This window comes from Manis pentadactyla, chromosome 3, assembly GCF_030020395.1.
Source record: "Manis pentadactyla isolate mManPen7 chromosome 3, mManPen7.hap1, whole genome shotgun sequence".
NCBI lineage: Eukaryota > Metazoa > Chordata > Mammalia > Pholidota > Manidae > Manis > Manis pentadactyla.
This window is the reverse complement of record NC_080021.1, coordinates 137,201,026-137,220,720: the sequence shown is the minus strand read 5'-3', so window position 1 is coordinate 137,220,720 and position 19,695 is coordinate 137,201,026. Positions and strand designations below refer to the sequence as shown.

General features: G+C 41.0%; 1 pseudogene; it reads right to left on the bottom strand.

The window, feature by feature from the left end:
• Positions 1-14,201: 14,201 nt before the first annotated feature.
• LOC118922104 (U1 spliceosomal RNA) lies at positions 14,202-14,386 on the bottom strand (annotated as a pseudogene).
• Positions 14,387-19,695: the final 5,309 nt, after the last annotated feature.

Here is a 19,695-nt window from a genome sequence, read left to right as displayed (position 1 = left end):
CTATACTCACAAACACCAAACAGCCAACCCTGTTTGATCTCTTTTGTGAAAAACACATGACCCAAAGTGGAACATATCTTTCTGGGAAGTATTCTCCTACACAACCTTTCCTCCCAGACACTGTACTTTGAGCATGATAGCAACTTTGGAAACTATTTTGGAGGTATTATCAGAACAGTGCTTCCCAACCTTTGTTTAACTAGAGTGATTATATCATTCAACACCTAAGCCAAAATACTTGGAGACAAAAACAAGTATAAACTGGGACAGAATTGATAAAACTGGACATGCAGTCATCCTGTGCTAAACTCATGCCCACATTATTTTCTCCACTTCCTGTTTATACACAATTCCCCATCCATCTAGGAGATCTCCTAACCCATGAGGCCAGGGGAGTCTAGCCTTTCTTTCTTCCAGTTTATATTGTAGGAATAATTATATTATATACGGTGTTTACCCTACAAATGCCCCTGCAGAGATAACAGTATTTCTCCCATGAGAGGTACATGTGCCCCCAATGAATTGGTTCAATGGAAAATCACATTGAAAACTAGATCAGCAACTCCAAGGTTCAGAGCTCAGGTCAGTGTGCCATGGAGGAGGGAGAGAAGCCTGTGCCGGGCCTCTTCACAAGTGAGGAAGGGGAGCTCAGAGGGTAAACAGTAACTTTATGGTGGGAGTTTAAGGGATGGCTTCATTCCAAATGTAGGGTCTCAGTGGGGTCTAGGAAAACAGGCAATATTTGGAAGCTTTTATAGAGTTCACTGTCAATGACTGAACATCAGACAAATGCAGTTGCCAATGTCTTGGCCTGGTTACTAAATCAGCTACACCAAGTCTAATAGAAATATAATCAAGGAGAGTACAAGTATCCTACACAATGTGAGAGACAACTGCACTTCAACTACTTGGTGATTTGGGGGAACCTGGGCTTTGAAAGAGCAGAGATGAAAGGCATTTATATGGCAGGACAGGAATATTATTTCCCCAGTGCATCCTTGAGAAAGACAAAGGGTCAAAATCCACCAGGTCCTTGAGAATCACCTTGTTGGACGGTGTCACTGATGGGACAGGAAGTCACAGGCCTGCTTGGTTTTGTTGTTGCCATGCCCTGGAATGGAGTTGTCCTGGACAGAGTTCCCTTTGGCAAAGGAAAAATGCTTTATGCTTTGATATGCTCAAACAGTGTAATAAGGCCGATCTTACCACTGCACAACCTGTAGCAAGAAACACCAAGGTGGTTATTATTCATTTAACCAAAAGGAATCAGCAGGAGATGGAGTGTTTGCTATCCCACAGCTCATAGGATGGAAGCTCTTCATCACTGAATGGGGGTGCCGGAAAAAAACCTTTAAACAGCCTCTAGTTCAGCCATCTGTCTCTAATCACAATTTTGCCAAACCTATGATCAATCTGAGTTTGCCTACCTCGATTCTATGATCAGCAGCCTCAGGGTGGGGGTGGATAACTGGGGATGGGTCAGAATTTTTACCTGATGCCATTCCTTGCACTTGATCATCTGAATTATTTAAAATTGTTAGGGAGGAAGAAGAAAAGAGGAGAAAAGAGGTAAGACATCTAGCCTCCAGGGAGTCCCAAACTTTGAGAGTTGCTAGGTGGTCATGTAAGAAAAAAAAATGCCTCATGCCTCATAGCCTAAAAATAACCACCAAGGCCCATGGGAAGCTCGGAAATACTGTCAACCTGCTTTGGCAAAGTCTCAAAGAACAGTCTTATTCCCATTTCCCGGGTGTTGGAAAGGCAATGAAGCTAATCACCTGGAAGCCCAGGTGCCCAGGCCTACAGATATTTATGCAATATAAAAGAGAAGATCTGAAATTATCTATGCACTTATTTACTTTGGAGCAATATCGTGCTATTTTCTTTCACGTAAAGCAAGTAAATGGCCAAGACTGTGTGCTTCCCACTGACCAGGAATCTTCATCCCCCTGCTCTCCCACCTTATGAACAGTCAGGAAGAAGGAGCATTCCTCACCACCATGTTCAGTTACCACGGCAGGATCCTCCCGGGTCACTGTTCTTCCTCGCTAGTCTCCAGGGGCTAAAACCCACAAGAGACTAGGGACGATGTGCTCCGCTGTCCCCAAAAGGCCACATTAATAACCTTTGGAAGGGCATTTTACATTTCTACTTTCTGGGAGGATTTTTTAGCCACTCAAGCCTTGTGGTTGCCTTGAACAAGAAATCGTTTAGCACTCCTAAGTAACACATTCCTCTCTATTTCTTCATAACTTCCAGGATATGAAAACCACCTGGGGCTTCCAACATGGCTGCTTTCTTCCCTCTCATAAACAAACTCAGCAATGATCATGCCAGTGTGCTCACTCTAAAGCTTTGTATTGCTTAAGCTCTTTCCCTTGGTCTTTCGTTCTGCCAGGCACTGATGATGATGTTCCCCCCCAAGCCTGGAGAGCAGGAAGGCTCTTCAGCAGGCCTCCAGCCCTTCCCTTTGTCACCATGAATGTATGATGCCAGCATGATGGATCCAGGCTCAGTACAATAGGCTCAATAGTGGCCCCAAAGATATCAGGTCCTAATCCCTGGAACCCACAAATGTCATGTTATGAGGAGAAAGGGACTTTGTGGATATGGTGAAGTTAAGGATCAGATAATGGGGAGATAATCCTCAATTATCCGAGTGGGCCCTAAATGCTATCACATGTATCCTGATAAGAGGGAAGTGGAGGGAACCTTGATACAGACAGAAAAGGAGAAAACAATGTAACCACAGAGGCAGAGACTGAAGTGATGTGGCCACAAGCCAAACAACACTGCTGGCCAACCGAAGCTGGAAGGAGCAGGGAATGGATTCTCCCCTAGAGCCTGCAGAGGGAGCAGCAGGGCCTTGTCAACACTTTGATTTTGGTTCAGTGAAAAACTGATTGTGGATTTCTGGCTTGCAGAACTGTGAGAGAATAAATAAGCCCCTTCTATTGTCGATGCGCTCGATTGCATGGCTGAGACCCTCAACAGCTGCAGCTCTCTGTAGTCACTGCTGTGAAGCTAAGAGTATCTCAGCACACTAACTTCTATGACACCCCTCCGGAAGATCTGACTTTTCCCTCCTCAACTGACCCAGGAACTTGGCATCTCCTGTGCCGTTCGGATCTCTTGAAAACAAACCCGAGGACACCAAAACCCCGAAGGGATAGTCGAACATCAAGTTCCAAGCTTGGTTTTTGATGCCGAATGAAGCCCCCTCTCCCCTGAGCTGAAATGCCACACAAAATGTCTTCAGCCCTCTTCTTGATGGTCACAATGATTTGGATTTAGCTGTGTGGGTTTGGATACTTGATTTTCCTACATTTCCATTTCTTCATCTAAAAATGGAAATCATAAAATACCTATCTCATTCAAAAGAGAAAAGAAACTTCCCAAGCAATAGGATATACCTGAAATTCATCAACAAAATCCGATAGATTCAGATACACTAGGGGTTTTCTTCTAGAATAATGTCTCCAAAAAAAATTTTTTTTGAGTCTCCTAAGAGATCTAATATAAAAGAACTTTAAATATAACTAGCTCAGGAAAAGTTATTTCAAATTAGGTTATGCCATGACTCCCAAAGGAATTTTCAACTCAGCCATGAAAACTATGGTCTAGATTAAACCTTAGCCAATGGGACTCAATTTTGAAAAAAATGCATTTATTTTTATACATCTCAAATAAGAAATGTCTTACTGAATTTGAAATCTTAAGGAAATCTTTTTTTTTCTTTTTGGACTTTGCAGTTCATACAGCTCTGTAAATGGCAAAGCTTTGTAATGCCATTTCATGGTCTAAAATATGCTTTAGAGCTTCAGGGCATTTTAAAAATAGCATTAATATAAGCCAGGTTGAAAAAAAAGTAGCACTTTCTGGAATTTAAATTAAATTGATTGCTGTCCAAGATTTTTTGCATTAAGAGATGCCAGGGGAATAACAAGCGACCATTAATCACTTTCTGCAGGTATGTGGAATCTCTTACACACCCAGGGATGAAAAGTGCTTTGGAAACAGCCTTTGGGCCTCAGAGACCACAGCTGAGCCCTTATCCTTACTAAGAGGACCAAAGGTAGGGCAGGGGCTCTGGCTCAGGGCGAGGCAGCCTGGATACTAGGATGAAATGACCACTGGCCCCCAAACAACACCTCTCTAAGCTTTTGCTTTGCATCTTGTAAAATCAGTTGAATCAGAAGATCTTGAATATTCCTTCAAGCCCACATACTCCACGACTGCGTGAAGGCCAAGGAAGACTGGGGGAACCTGGGGGACCATTTATGGAGTTGGCACATAGGGACAAGTACTTAAAGGGCTAATAAGCTAAACAGCTTTGCTCTAAGAAAGGTGAAAGATCTTTTAAAAGTGTGAAATGCTGCTGTAGGAGAGGAAAATCTCACCTGTTTGGAGAGGCCATCCCTGAAAACAGTAGAAGAGGTGACAGCAAGTGCTGTCAATCCATACTGCCTGTTGGATCGTTCTTGGCCTATCTTTCTCTTGCACTTATTGCCGTCAGAACTTACCTTTTCCCTTAATCTGTGTGCTTGCTTATCATGTGTCCTCACTGCTAGACTATTATTCTGACAGCACAGGGGCCATCTCGTTCTCTTGCACCGTTGTGTCCTGGCTCATGGCCCTGGTTACCATGCCATAAACATCTCATGATTGAATGATTGAATGGATCCATCTGGCCTTCTGAAAATCTGTGCTCTGTAGTGAAACAGGTGCGATCTTCTCAAAATGCAAATTCGGTGTCATTTCATGGCATGGAGCCCATCAGTGACTGAGCAGAGGGACTGCATCTCTTGTCTTGGCCTATAATTGGGCTCTTTGGCCTAAGTTCATCTCTTCTCATGCACCAAGCAAATTCCTCCCCATGGCCTTTACACTTCTTGTGACTTCCCACTAGAAGCATCCCCAGTCATTGCTCCACGAGCTCTCTGTCACCTCTTGCATCTGAGTTCCTGGGTCTCTCCCTCAGGGAAAGGCTTACCCTGACACACAGGCGTACTCATCTCAACCTAGGCAGGATCCTTCTAGAATCTGCCCTGGGAAGACCGCACTGTTTTCTGATGTTCATTCATACATGTGATAATTTGCTTAATTTTGTCACCCTTACTTCGTCGTAAGATCTGAGGGAGTGGGGTGTTTCTGCTCCTCTGGAGTCCTCAGAGCCTGGCACAATGCCTGATATGGTAGCCCTGTAATCAATACGTGCAGAATGAATGAATCAATGAGCACATGAACCCTGAATGATGGCTAACAGCTTCATATTTCGGTAAAGCCAAAACCTCTATATTGTCTCAGATATTCTAAGAAATTGTTTTTTAAACCCAGTCTGTCACAGGGAACAAGGGCAGACTTCCTTTCAAAGCTGATCTCTCAAACTACAAAGCTATGCTCCTTTCGACCGATTAATCATATCCGAGACAGCAAGAAAGGCCTCCCCGAGACGTAATCCCTCTGTCCAACTGGAGCTCCCACAGCCCTGTCTTTATGTACTCACTCATTCCAACCAGAACATTTCAATTTGGAGAAAATAATGAACCTCAAGAGGAAAAGGGAAAAGGAGAGGGCTGCAATGGGGCCACAGAATTTGAGTCAGTGTCTGGTTACCACTTAGGGCCTAAAAGGAAACAACAAGAGCCAAGGAACTGGCAGTTGCAATGGCTCTTTGTTCTGCTTTTAAAAAGAAAATTCCGCAAATACAGTTTTGGGGCTTGAAGCAAAATTGTTCTGTGCATTTTAGAGGATCTACTAGAAGTGTTCCTCAAAACTGCTGAAAACTCAAAGAGGCTGGAAAATATTGGCTGTTAGGAGAGAAGAAGACTGACTAGGAGATTTGGTTTGAGAGCCTCGAGAAGGAAGGATTTTTCTCAAGGGAGAGATAAGTATCCCCTATGATGATCCCCAGGATGCACAGCTATTCAGTTGATAATCTCAGAAAACAAAAGGCAGAAAATTACACAAATAGCTTTTCAGGCAGAAACCAGGTAACTCACAACAAAGAAAATGAGAGGTGCAGAGGAGGGGAGGGGAAATTGTGTGCACTGTGGAAAGAGTCAAATGGCAGTTTATCTTGGGAGGGCAGACCAGCAAGCTGGAGATGGCAATGATGCTGCTGAGATAAGAGAAAAATGTAAACAAAACCTGATAATCCACCAGGAGTTGTTCCAGCCCATGAGAAAACTCCATAAATCATGTAGAAATGTGATATATTGGAAACCAGGAGAAAATGAGAAAGTAGAGGAGCAATAAATGTTAGTGAGCTGCTCTTTTCTTCCACATATGCCCCTCTTATGCCCTCTGTGGAGGCGATCCTGGGCTGGAGTTCTGCTGCCCGCCATGGTTGGAGCATCGAGGTCACCGCTGCTGGTCCGCTGTGTAAAAGGAGTGTGTTTCCTGTCCCTCCATGACCATCGGGGTCCTTAACCTCTGGGCAGTGTCAGAGCATGTGTGAAAGCGCAGGCTTTCACTGATAGAAGGTAGTTCTCCTGTTGATTAGCTTGTGACCTTGGATGGGAGACCCAGCTCCAAACGGATTCGACTGACTCATTTGAAAAATGGGAAAAGCAATGGAGATGAACTAACTGTGGCTGAGAAATGTTCAATAATGTGCTTGAAGTTAGACAGTCAGTATTTAAACTCAAGTCTTTCCTAATGCCAAGCACCCTGTTCTTCCCATAATAACAAACTGCTTCTCTGTGAAACAACATTGAGTTATTGAGTTTTGTATTCATGAAAAACAGAAATTAATGGTCAGGACTAAAGATAATACTAACCCACATAAGTCCCAGTATTTGAAACACGTTCAACAAATATAAACCAGTATTGTAGTTGCTCTTTATTATTGAAATCTCCTTGAGCCCATAGCCTGGATGAAGAAAAGAGGAAATGAGTAAGTTGATTTCTCACAAGTAAATTTTCTGTACTTTTTCCCCTCTCTCTACCCAGTCTTACTCTAAATAGTTATTTCATGTCACTATCCACAAATAATATATATTGAGCAACCTCAAATTTATTGACCATTTGATTGTTCACACAGTTGACCAAATTTGTCAATAGGTAACTGAGGAAAGAGGTACTGAAAGGCTTAGGGTCCAGCATGTAAAATATGCCATTTCTTGTTGCAAATAATTCACTGTCCTAAAAATTTTCAAGTAGCTAGTCTCACATCTATAGGGAATATTAAACTAGGGATGGGGACTGGAGTCACAAGGAGATGAACCCCATTTCATTTCTGCTTTGAGCATCTCTGTATACCAAAACCCTGTTTCCTGGAGAGGTACAACATTTTCCAGATTTGCTCTAGCTTCCAAATACTTACCATGTCTGCCAGACCCATCTCTAGCCCTTATACCTGGTTTTGAGTGGTAATCATCAAACCTCCCCATGCCACTAAGTTTTCAATTCGGTTTCTTAACTGAAATCTTCTCATGAAGCTCTGAAATCTAATCCTCCCTGGTTAATTCCAATGAGCTTTTAAATGGATCAAACATTAGTCTTTTGAACACTTAGTGCTGAAGCCATAATTCTATCTCTGGCAAACTCAGAGAGTTAAAGAACACAGTCTTGGCATATAGTAGATGTTCAATAAACATGTGGTGAGTAAAGAAATGAGAAATAAGACACAAATGCAAGGAAATGATCATTTATAGTACCAGGTACTTCACTGGGTCTGCTCATTATGCTATTTTGAGGCCTTCCTCATTTTAAAGATCAGAAAACTGAGGTTGAGAAAGATATAGTAATAGGTTTAAAATCACACTGCCAGTTTAAAGTGAGGTCAAGATTCAAACCCACATCTGCCAGACACCAAACCCATACTCTTTCCACTAAACTGCATGTCCCATCCTACCATCAAAGAAACATCTGCTAACATAGGTATCACATGCATACAAAGACAAAAAAGCCAAAACAAAGGGATTGTTCCCCAAGATAAATTAAACTTGAAAGAATGCTGCCTTTTATTTTTTTTTAAGCTAGGCTTTCTTGATGGTATACTGGATTTATGGAAAGATAGGTCATGCCCCATCTTCAGTGTTTAAAGTTAGTGTTTCATCAAAACTATTTTGTGTGAAAATATGTTTTCATGCCATTCACTTTTCTGTTTTATCTCTAAGCAAAGCAATCTAAAATTTGAGCTTTTTTATCAGTTAGGAATTGAGTTTTGCTACAGTATAACAGAAAACCCAAGTAGCTGTGACTTACAAGAAATGCAGAGATGAGAAATAATGACTGGCATGCAATGTCTGCAATGTCATCAAGATACGTGCTCCTCCTTTCTGAGCACATAGTTTTCAATCTTATAATGTCCTCGTGGTCCTAAGAAAGCTGTGGGAACCCCAACAATTACAATGACCATTCCAGAAAAAAAGAAAGATAAAAGGGCCAAGAGCACCAGGGGTATGTCCGTTGAGACAATCCCCTTTAAAATTCCTTTCCAGAAACTCCCAGCCAGTAAATTCTGTTAACATCTCTTTGGCTAGAACTATACCACATGCAAGAGGGGTTAAAAAATGTATGTATGTTAAGATAGGTACATTGCCAGCCCAACAAAATGTGATGCTCTTAGTAAGAATATTAGCTAAGCAACTGCCAGGTCTGACACAAATGCTTGAAACAGCATTTAAATGTCTGGCATTTAGTGAGTGCCTTTTAATTCCATGAAACTAGACATCCAGAGGGATTGAATGGTGTGTAAAGGCAGAATCCTTCCTTCTGTGGAGTATAACAAAGTCATATCACAGCCCATGGCCACAAATATTGGATAATGTAGAGGTCAAAAGTTTTCCAGCTCACTAAAAAAATCAATATAAATGAAAAGAAAGCATGATTTTTATCAAGACTATCAGTGAGCCACCAAATATCCCTGGCTTCAAGTCTCTAAGTTGTTGACCTATAAGGTTTACATTTTCATTCCATCTTCCCCAATTTCATTCCACATTCCCAGGCAATACGCTGATCTTATGGCTAAAGGTAAAGCACCCCTAACTAAGGAAGACATAACCAGACTCAGGAAAACCTAAGATTTCTGCTTTTCCCCCCATCTCAACAAACTGTTTAGAATTCCCCTCTGCCCAAGGTAAGAGGAATCAGAGCTGAGCACCTGCCTGATTGGCAAGAATCCTGGCTTTCCGTGTTGGCATCAGCCTTAAAGCTGTTCAAGGTCAGTGCCTCCAGACCCAGCTCCATCTCTGTGGGGGGAAGAAAGAGCAAAGTTGGTCAGCAGGGAGCATGATCTGATACCTAGGACTTCCAGCAGGAGGCACCCTTCCAGCCCCCCATGAAGGTGCCCATCTTGCAGTAACACTTCTGGGGAACTGTTTTGGAGACAATGCATCACATATTATAACTTACGTTACTTCAGTGTGCTTCCTTTAAGGTGTATTAAGGCCATATGGTTGGCTAAACAGATGTTTGGCCAACACTCAGGAGATGGGTGGAAATTAAAACCAGGTGTGGTGTGGTACACCCATAAAGCCACTTAGATGTCGGCGAACCAAAGGGCAAAGGCCACCTCTGGAACGTGAGCTTCCACAATTCAGTCCTTGTGTTCACATGTCCAATGTTCACATCCATTTTTACCACTTGCTTACTTCAGGCTCTGTTCGTCCTTTTCTTTTGATTCATGACAATGTACTGGAACACATCAACTCGTCGACCCTCCTAAGGAATGATACACTGCAGAGCAAGAAGAGGTGAAGGAGAAGTACCGAGAAAACCGCATAATGAAGAGCAGAGACCAGGAAAGACTGAAGGTTCTGTCAGCGCTTCCACTGTTCCTACTGACACATCCTGGACACTGATGTGCTATGGAAATGTCAAAAACAAAAACAAAAACCCAGAACATTAGTTTAGAACTCAGAAATGCACATCAACTTGAAGTTCTTAGATTTGCTTTGTGTATTTGGCTATCTCACTTCTTACATGCCATGGAGAAACCACAGCTAGAAGAAAAAAAGGCAGAAATAACTTCTGGAAAACTGAAACCACATAGGCTAAGGTAAAGTGAAATTTTTTTTGTCTCTTTGCGTATAAAGTTACTCACATCCAAGTGTTACAGACATCTGCAGAGCCAAGTTCAATCTTCAGAAACATTCCAGCATCCTGTTAGAACTGCTGTCTTTCCTGCATCACATAACCCTCACCTCTATGGCTTCTTTGGCTGCTTTTACTTTTCATGCAATTTATCCTTTTTTTTCAAGGAGTTTCCATCTATTTGAGAAGACTCAAAAATGCTTTTCCTCCTTTGATATTGCACACACAGTCCCCATGTAATTTTGCACATGGCAGGAATACTATAGGCATTCACTGATTTATGTATGACAAGCAAAATATTATCTGGGCATCTGTTAGAATCCAAGAGATCAGTAAGGACTCCCATTGGCCACGCCTCCCACACTCCTAGTTCAGTTGACAGACAAGGTGTCATAGCAATGAAACAGAAAATGTGAGCTTTGTCCCTAATCAGGTGGCCTTTTTTTGGAGGACGTGGCTTAGACAGGCAGCTTCCACTGGCTCCCTACCACCCACCCTCAGAACTGGACCGACTCATCCACCGGTCACTGGTGCAGCTGGCTGTGCCCAGGCCTCCCACCGCGTGGCCAGCTAGCAAACAGCTGGAGACACCCTTTTGTGGGCAGAAAGAACTGCAAGTGAGAAGATGCAGAGGGGCAAACCAAAAGTGGATAGCTTCTTTTCCAAATGTCACTGAGCAGCTAAATCTCTCCTCCTCCAGGGAGGAGCCGGTAAGGAACTTACGAACAAGGATCGCAGTTCTATCTCTTGGGGATTACAGGCTTTTTCTCTCTGAGTGAGGCATCTTCCCATCTAAATTCCTCAGATGCCTCATGTTTTTCTCCCTGGATGTTAATCTAAAATGTCCTGTGAGGACCATTTATATTTATTATGTGATAAACCCAACACCCAACACATAATTCAAGATAAACCCCCTCATAAATTCTATGTATAGGATTTACATCCCCCAGATGGGTGGAAGTTTTGATCTTTAAAAGTGAACAGATTTTTACAATTCATGAAATGTCCTGCAACACATATAGCTCTGTTCCTGAGCTTCCTATGTGCTGGGAGATCATAGAGCAAAGAAGGTGAAATAAATACTAAGCTTGAAGAATTTGTTATAAGGATGTTGGCAAATATTTCTGGATATATGTGACTTATTCCATAAGAATGTCTTCTCTGACTCTCCAGCTAAAAAAGATATGTAAGTTTAGGCAAGATCTGTCTTTATGATTCCTTGGAAGTGACAAAAATGTGTGTCCCAGAGGCACCATCTTAAAGGAATAAAGATTCTTAATTTTTAGTCTTGGGTGCATGGGCCAAAGACACCTTAGTAAAAAGTGAAAGCATGACCAGACCTCTTGATACATTGGAAATATACACGGTCATGGGCTGTAACAGACAATTCCTAAATTGCAGAGGCTAATTGTGCATGATAAACACTGTTTATAGCCCAAGGCACTGCCTAACATAGTCGGGAGAGGTTTTGCACCTCATTCAGGGCCCCATTCTCCTCCTGTCTAGTGCTGCCACCTTCCTCTAGGTCCTGGGAATTCTCCTCACTTGGCCCATGCATGAGAAAAGAACAAGAGAATGGGGCTAGGATGTTTGAGTTGGTTTTGCTTTCAAAGAGCCAAGCTTGGAAATGGCACACGCATCACTTCTGCATGTACCCCTGGGGCCAGAACTCTGTCACGTGTCACACCTGACTGCAAGGGGACTGGAAATGGAGTTTGCAGAGTGACCAGGGACAGCAGGGCAGGAGTGGTAGTGACCACAGTAGGCTTAAAACAGCCAGGACTGGAAGAAGCCAGTAACAAAAGACCACATGTTATAGGGTTTTCAATATGGAATACCAAGAGACAGGTCAGCCTATAGGGACAGAAGCAGATTCTGGTTGGGGTTATAGGGAGCAGAGGGTAAGATAACTCAGGGGTAAAGGTTCCTCTTTGAGATGATGGAAATGTTCTAAAACGGACTATGGTGATGGATGGATGTCACATATATGTGAATATACTAAAAACCATTTTATTGTAAATGGGTGAATTGTATATATATACATAAATTAGATCTAAATAAGGCTTTAAGAAAATTCCAGGATCAGCTGGATATATGGGAATTCTCTGCACTATCTTTGTAACTTTTTTGTAAATATGAAAGTATTCTAAAATAAAGATCAATTTTTTTAAAAACTGTTCTTTTTCCTTTACTCTGAAAACTTTAAGACACTCATGAGAGAAACTAAAGAAGACACCAATAAATGGAAATCTATCCCATGCTCATGAATAGGAAGGATTAATATCATCAAAATGGCCATCCTGCCCAAAGTAAATACATATTCAATGCAATCTCTTATCAAGTACCAACAGCATTTTTCAATGAACTGAAGCAAATAGTTCTAAAATTCATATGGAACCACAGAAGACCCCGAATAGCCAAAGCAATCTTAAGAAAGAAGAACAAAACTTGGGGGATCGTGCTCCTGACTTCAAGCTCTACTACAAAGCTATAGTAATCAAAATAATTTAGTACTGGCACAAGAACAGACATAGATCAATGGACCAGAATAGAAAGCCCAGATATAAACCCACTCACATATGGTCAATTAATATATGATATAGAAATCATGAATATACAACGGGTAAAAAACAGCCTCTTCAACAACTGGTATTCGGAAAATTGGACAGCTACATATAAGAGAATGAAAGTGGATTATTGTCTAATTACATACATTAAAGTAAACTCAAAATGGATCAAAGACCTGAATGTAAGTCATGAAACCATAAACTCTTAGAAAGAACATAAGCAAAAATTTTTTTAATATAAACATGAGCAACTTTTTCCTGATCACATCTCTTTGGGCAAGGAAAACAAAATTAAAAAATGAACAAATGGGACAACATCAAACTAAAAACTTTCTATACATCAGAGGACACCATCAATAGAACAAAAAGGCATCCTACAGTATGGGAGAATATATATTCATAAGTGACTCATCTGATAAGCAGTTAACACCCAAAATATATAAAGAACACATATGTCTCAACACCCAAAAAACAAATAATCCAATTAAAAAATGGGCAGAGGACCTGAACAGACACTTCTCCAAAGAAGAAATTCATATGGCCAACAGACACATGAAAAGATGCTCCACATCACTAGTCATCAGGGAAATGCAAATTAAAATCACAATGAGATATCATCTCACACAAGTGAGGATCACCACTATCCAAAAGACAAAAAATAAAAAATGCTGGTGAGGATACCGAGAAATGGGAACCCCCCTATACTGTTGGTGGGAATGTAAACTGGTGCAACCATTGTGGAAAGCAATATGGAGGTTCCTCAAAAAACTAAAAATAAAAATACTGTTTGACTCAGTAATTCCACTCCTAGGAATTTAGCTAAAGAAAACAAGATCCCTGATTCAAAAAGACATATGCACCCCTATGTTTATCACTGCACAATTTGCAGTAGCCAAGATATGCAAGAAACCTAAGTTCCATCAGTAGATGAATGGATAAAGAAGATGTGATACATATACACAATGGAATATTATTCAGCCATAAAAAGAAAAAATGCTCCCATTTGCAACAATATGGGTAATACTTTCTAGACTCATAGATGGATGCTATGTGAAATAAGATGCTCAGTGAAATAAGGCAGGCAGAGAAAGACAAATACCATACAATTTCACTTATTTGTGGAATATAAAAACAGCAAAACAAGGAACAAAATAGCAGTAGACTCATAGACACTGAGAAGTGGCTAGTGATTACCAAGGGGGAGGGAAAGATGAAGGGGATTAAGAGGCATAATAATTACCAATCACTATATAAGTTTAAAACACAGGGACAGTAGTACAGCATGGAGAATAGAGCCGATGATACTGTAACATCCTTCTAAATCGATAAATAGCAACTGCACTAGATGGAGTGAAGATTTAATAATATGGGTAACTGTTGAAACACTGTGTTGTATATTTGAAACCAATGTAAGATCGTTTAACAATGGTACTGCAAATTTTTTTTTCATTGTTCTTTTAAAAAGCCAAGACCAGTTTTGAAGATAGCGAATTTTCTTCTGCAATGTCTTCCCTCCTACCTTTCTCTCAAGGAAAAATCTGGTAAAATCAAATACCGGAAACCTTATACTTCCAGTCAGAAACCTCCAACTTGGAGGGAAGATTTTTTTTCGCAGTTCCCCACTACCACAAATCGTGCAGTTGAGTTTCCCACATTTGGACAAATCGCAGGGTCAGCACTTCTGGACACAGGGTCAGCACTTCTGGAGTGCAATGGATAAAAGATGCCCTGGGAAAACCACCTTTGTGATCATGGTATCTGCCCTGCCAAGTAAGTATGAGAGGATTTCAATTTGTCTGAGGCTCAGTTTCCTATGCTGGCAAATGGGAATAATACACTGATCACATCAGTTTGTTATACTGATTAAGATATTAAATCTGAAAGTCTGTGGCAATCCAGGCATCTAACCGGCTCTTGATTAAAACTTATTAATCACTTAAACTCTTCAAAGGAAATGAAATGTTAAAACTACAAATCATCCAGTTAAAAAATGGTTTAAGACTTAAACAGATACTTCACAAAAACAAAATATTCCAGTGCTGAATGTTATGGATGGAATGTGTGTGTCCTCCTAAAATTCCTACGTTGAAATTCTCCAATGCAATAATATTGGGAAATGGGGCCTTTGGGAGGTGATTAAGTCATGAGGATGGAGTGAATGGAGTTAATGCACTTATTAAAAGGGACACAAGAGGAGAACTCTTTCTCTCTGACAAATGAAGATACAGTAAAAAAAATGGCTGTCTACAAGCCACGGATTACAGCTCACCAGGCACTGTCCTCCCAGCCTTCAGAACTATGAGAAATATGTATTTGTGGCCAAGCCAGCCAGACTATAATATTCTCATTATAGCATCCTGAATGGACTACGACACTTAATAAATATATGAAAAGGTGTTCAACATCACTAGTCACCAGGGAAATGCAAAGCAAAACCACATGAGATACCTCTGCACACTTACCAGAATGGCTAAAATTAAAACTAACTCTACTGGGTGTTGGCAAGGATATGGAGCAGCTAGAACTCTCCTGTACTGGTGGCGGGAGTTTAAAATTGAATAATTACTTAGAAAATAAATTGGCACTCTGTGATACATTTATATATTCACCTACCCCTATGACTTAGCAACAGTACTCCTAGATACATGCTAACAGGAACAAATGCATATATTCATAAATATACCTGTCCATAAATAGCAGCTTTATGCATGAAAAGCAAAATTGGAAACAGCCCAGGTTTCCATCAATAGCAAAATGGATAAACTGTGGTATATCTGTCCAATGGAATACTACTGAGCAAGATGATAGTATTTTTATGTACTGATATACATAACATAGATGAATCTCAAAAAAAATGCTGAGATGACACATACACAAAAAACACATATGTGTGATTCCATTTATATGCAGTTCTTGAACCTGGAAAACTAATCTATAGTGACAGGAAGCAGGTCAATGGTTACTTGGAGTCAGGGGTTGTGGGATAGGAATTGACTAGGAAGAAGTAAGAGAACTTTCTAGAATGATGGAATCGTTTTATATTTTAAGGAGAGTGTATAAATTTTGTCAAAATTCATTGTGCCAAACACTTAAGATTTAAGCATTTTACTGAGTACTATGAAGTTCTGTAAACATGAAAAATGAGGAAATCGGGTTAATGGAAGGAGAGCAGAACTACTTCATCCTTTTTGCTTTGGAAATCAGAAGGTATGTGGTGCCCATCTGCTAATTTGCATGTGCATCCCACCAGCTGCCTTCCCAGGTCAGCAGTGCAGAGCCCTGGAAAATCACTGCTAGTCACTGCCATCTAAAGACAACTCTGCAAATAGCCATGCCCATGTATACTCTGCAGGTCAGCATATTCCATACTACAGTAAAAAATAATAATAACCTCTAACCTGGCCATGTCTTGGGTCACATTTTTCTTAATTTATATAAAGCTTATGAAAACAGGAAATAAAGCACATTGAAGACATTGTGGAGAGAAAAACCCAAAATAGACTGAAACATGAATGAAGGCTATGAGAAAAAGACAGAAGATGCATATTTTTTGTTGTTTCATAATCATGCTAGCCAAAAATCAGGAAATGAGGAAATGAGAATCTGGGATGGAATAGCAATCACAGGCAAGGAAAAAGAACATTCCGAGCATTGTGCGTGAGCACGGAGGGGGAGAAGCTAAATAAGTCTGCATATTAACTTACAGCTGGCAACCAGTTAAAATGGAAATTTAATGACTCTGAAGGCTTATGTCTTATACATGAATGGGAATTGAATTAAAGTTGGAGGCAGAATCCTATTAAATTTCTGAAGCACCTTATATTCTTTCACTTTTAGGTTTTAAGACTTAAGCTTTGGTGTGATGGAAACAATCATCTACCTGTTAATAAACTTTTGAATTTTCTTCTAATTGCTAATAGAAACTTAGAGTATTAGCTGCTTGCAAAGCAGCTGCTTTTAAAACTGTTCACAGATTCTAAGATAAGAACAAATCATATACATGTATACAATGTCTTTGTATAAATAAAATAAGAATACTTTTAACCGCTGTTTGTGAATTACACCTATTAGAGTATCTGACTTAACTAATGTTTGCCAACATGATTGTAAGTTTATCTGTTTCTCTTAATAATTTGATTTGTTATATATTTCAAGTCTACACTGTTAGGAACATAATGATTCATCATGATCACATATCCTGGGTGTACACTAAATTGTACCAAATAGAAATGATACCTCTTTTTCTCATGTAACCTTTTCCCCTGAGATATTACCTTTATCAGCCATCCAGATTCCTGTGCTTGGCTTTCCATTGGCCAGAGACTTTATTTTTCATGTTCTTGGGTTGTTTTGTTTTAGGTGCATTCCTGTTAAACAGTATATGGCTCTATTGTAGTGGTAGTGATGATGGGGTTTTCTTGTCTGGTTAGGTCTGGTTTCTCTTGGCCTTTTTGCTTTGTTCAGGAGGACAGAGTTCTTGGCGCCCCAACTGTAACAGTGATATTCTCCCCTAGGCCCACCTGTGCAAACAGCAACTTCTGTGGCCCCATCCTGGACCTTGTCATGGTGGGTCATGCGGCATCACCTCTGGCATTTCACATCCAAGCATCTTACTGTCTGTCTGTGGCCACCGCTACCATGCCTACTATCAACCTGCAACAGTTTCTCACCCCCAGTGGGACCCCCAGATGACAGAGCACACCCCGTTGTCACTTCCCTCCCTTTCAAACTAGATGTCAAGCTTGTCACTCTTGTCACACTGTGCACGGATTCTCTACAATCCTTGCGCATACACCCCCACATTCCTGTCTCCCGCTGTCTTAGACGCTTGGCAAATCCAGCCCTGGTTACCCGGTTCTACTTAGGTTTCACCAGCTCCCAAGCTCCAATGAACTTAAAGCATCACTGAAAGCACTCTGCCCTCTAAGAGTGATTTGTCCTTAAGTTGTTTGGCACTTACATGTCCTGCCCTTTGGTTTCTCTGAAAATAAAACCTATTCTGGGAGCAAAATCTCTGGCTCCCTGATGATGCAATCTTTTCTTGTATCAAAGGACTTATTCTTTTTGCAACTTTTCCTATCACTTCAAGAACTAGAAATGTGGTAGATGGACAAGCTCAGCTCACTCTCTTAGCCGATCTTCTATCAGGTAAGATGATTATTAGTAACATATGCAGAACAAGCCAAGTGTTTTTTCATGTTAGTAGAGGAGGATAAAACAAATACTAAGCAGGCAGGGCTGAAACAAATAATAAGGGATGGCTGGGAGGTTTGTTTCATTCCCCTGTGGCCCTTTTGGTAACAGAATCAAAGAGAAGTCAGTCTAGAGAAAGAAAAGGCGAGGGCCCTATATCTATTCTCATGAACTAACATAAAAGCGGAAAATGCATTATCACCACCGAGGAAAACAGAAAAGTAACCTGGCCTCTAAAGAAATAAGAGCAGAAAAACATATTACCCAGTCACACTAAAAATGTTTCTCTTTTCAATGATCAATCCCTAGAATAAACATTAAATTTACAAGGTCTTATTATTTTGCTTGGTTTCACTACCTCAAAATATATTTGCTAAATAGATTAACAGCATCCTTTAATGCAAGCCTAGTAGAATTTTGGCATCAAAAACCTGACCCATTTTTGGTGCTTACCTTATAAAACTTCACGCCTATCAGTTCCCTTAATGGACAGAGAAGGCCATTAAAGCTCCAGACATTTCTGCAGCCTGGGCCTGGAAAGCGGCAAAGCCCATTTCTGAAACATAGTGACAGCAGTGTTTTATAAGCCAACTCCAAGGATCTAATGGGACTGAGAACCTCCAATTCTGCTGAAGGCCTTTTCAAACCTGGATTTTATAATTCATGGTTCATGAAGGTAGGTCCCACATCCAATGGACGTTTTGAGTGGCACAGAAGAAAAATGATTAGCTGTTGCCCAGCTAAAGGAGGACCAGTCTGGACTGAGTCAGAGAGGAGGTTCCTACAACCTGTAGGTTCATGGGGTTGGGCTTTGGTCAGATGGATCTCCACACAGAGAAGCATGCAAAAACATTTTTTTTCAGCACTGCAACCAGGTAGCTAGGATAAGGATGACATGATCAGCATGACTGTGGAAATGATGAAAAATAGCAATCAAATTAAAAAGATGATAGAGTTTCAGATGAGGTGGTGGTTCCAGGTGTCTCCTTGCAATTTGTTCCTGGACGGAGTCCATAGAAGAGTATTGGTAATCCCTAGAACATGGCCTGATCTGTTAGGTCTGGTTTGGAGTTAGAGCTACGTGCACTTCAGTTCTGCTGCTCATGAGCCATGTAGCCTCAGGCCAGACACCTCCCTGAGCTTCAGGAAAATGGAGATAGTAACACTTGCCATGTTAGGGCTGTTCAGTCAGTTCACAATGGAAATTTACACTAAATAAATCATGTGCTAAATAAATCAGTCCTCTTGTATTGCTAACTTGACCCTTTCCAAAGAGTCAAAGTCCAAGGATTACAAATTTCTCATCAATTTTTCCTGTGCCATGAGCTGCCACAAGTGGCAAAGACTTGCATATGGGCTTGCACACAGTAGGCCTGAGGCAATACTTACCATCTTGTTTTAATTTAACTGTGCCCTCACCCTGATTAAGCTCCCCTTATCACTTGGAGGCACAGTAGACTCTGCAACCCCCAGAAATACTAGACTGATCCTAGACCTTCCAAAACTAATCCACAGCCAGGAAGTTAGGGCAGAGGGGGTCAGGAACAGGGCAGTAAAGCAAGGGGACCACTCCCTGGGTCTGGATAGTATCTAATAATTAGTGTCCTGGGCATGGTGGGTAAGGGTTAGCCTCATCCTGGCAGTTGGTTACTGCTCTAAAACAGTCCCCTCTGCCCACTTCAGTTTAGACTTTTCAGAACTCCCAGAAGGCCTAAGAGTTCCTAAAATGATATCAGCATATAAAAGTGAAACTTGATCACCCCACTGGTCAGCCAGTCACTCCTAATGACCAACCCTCTTTGTCATCTGCCAGCTTGCTGCACATCAACCTTGAGGGCCCTGTTTTTGCTGAGACTTGCAAGTAAATGGAACAGCTTGAGGGAAGCATTTTTTT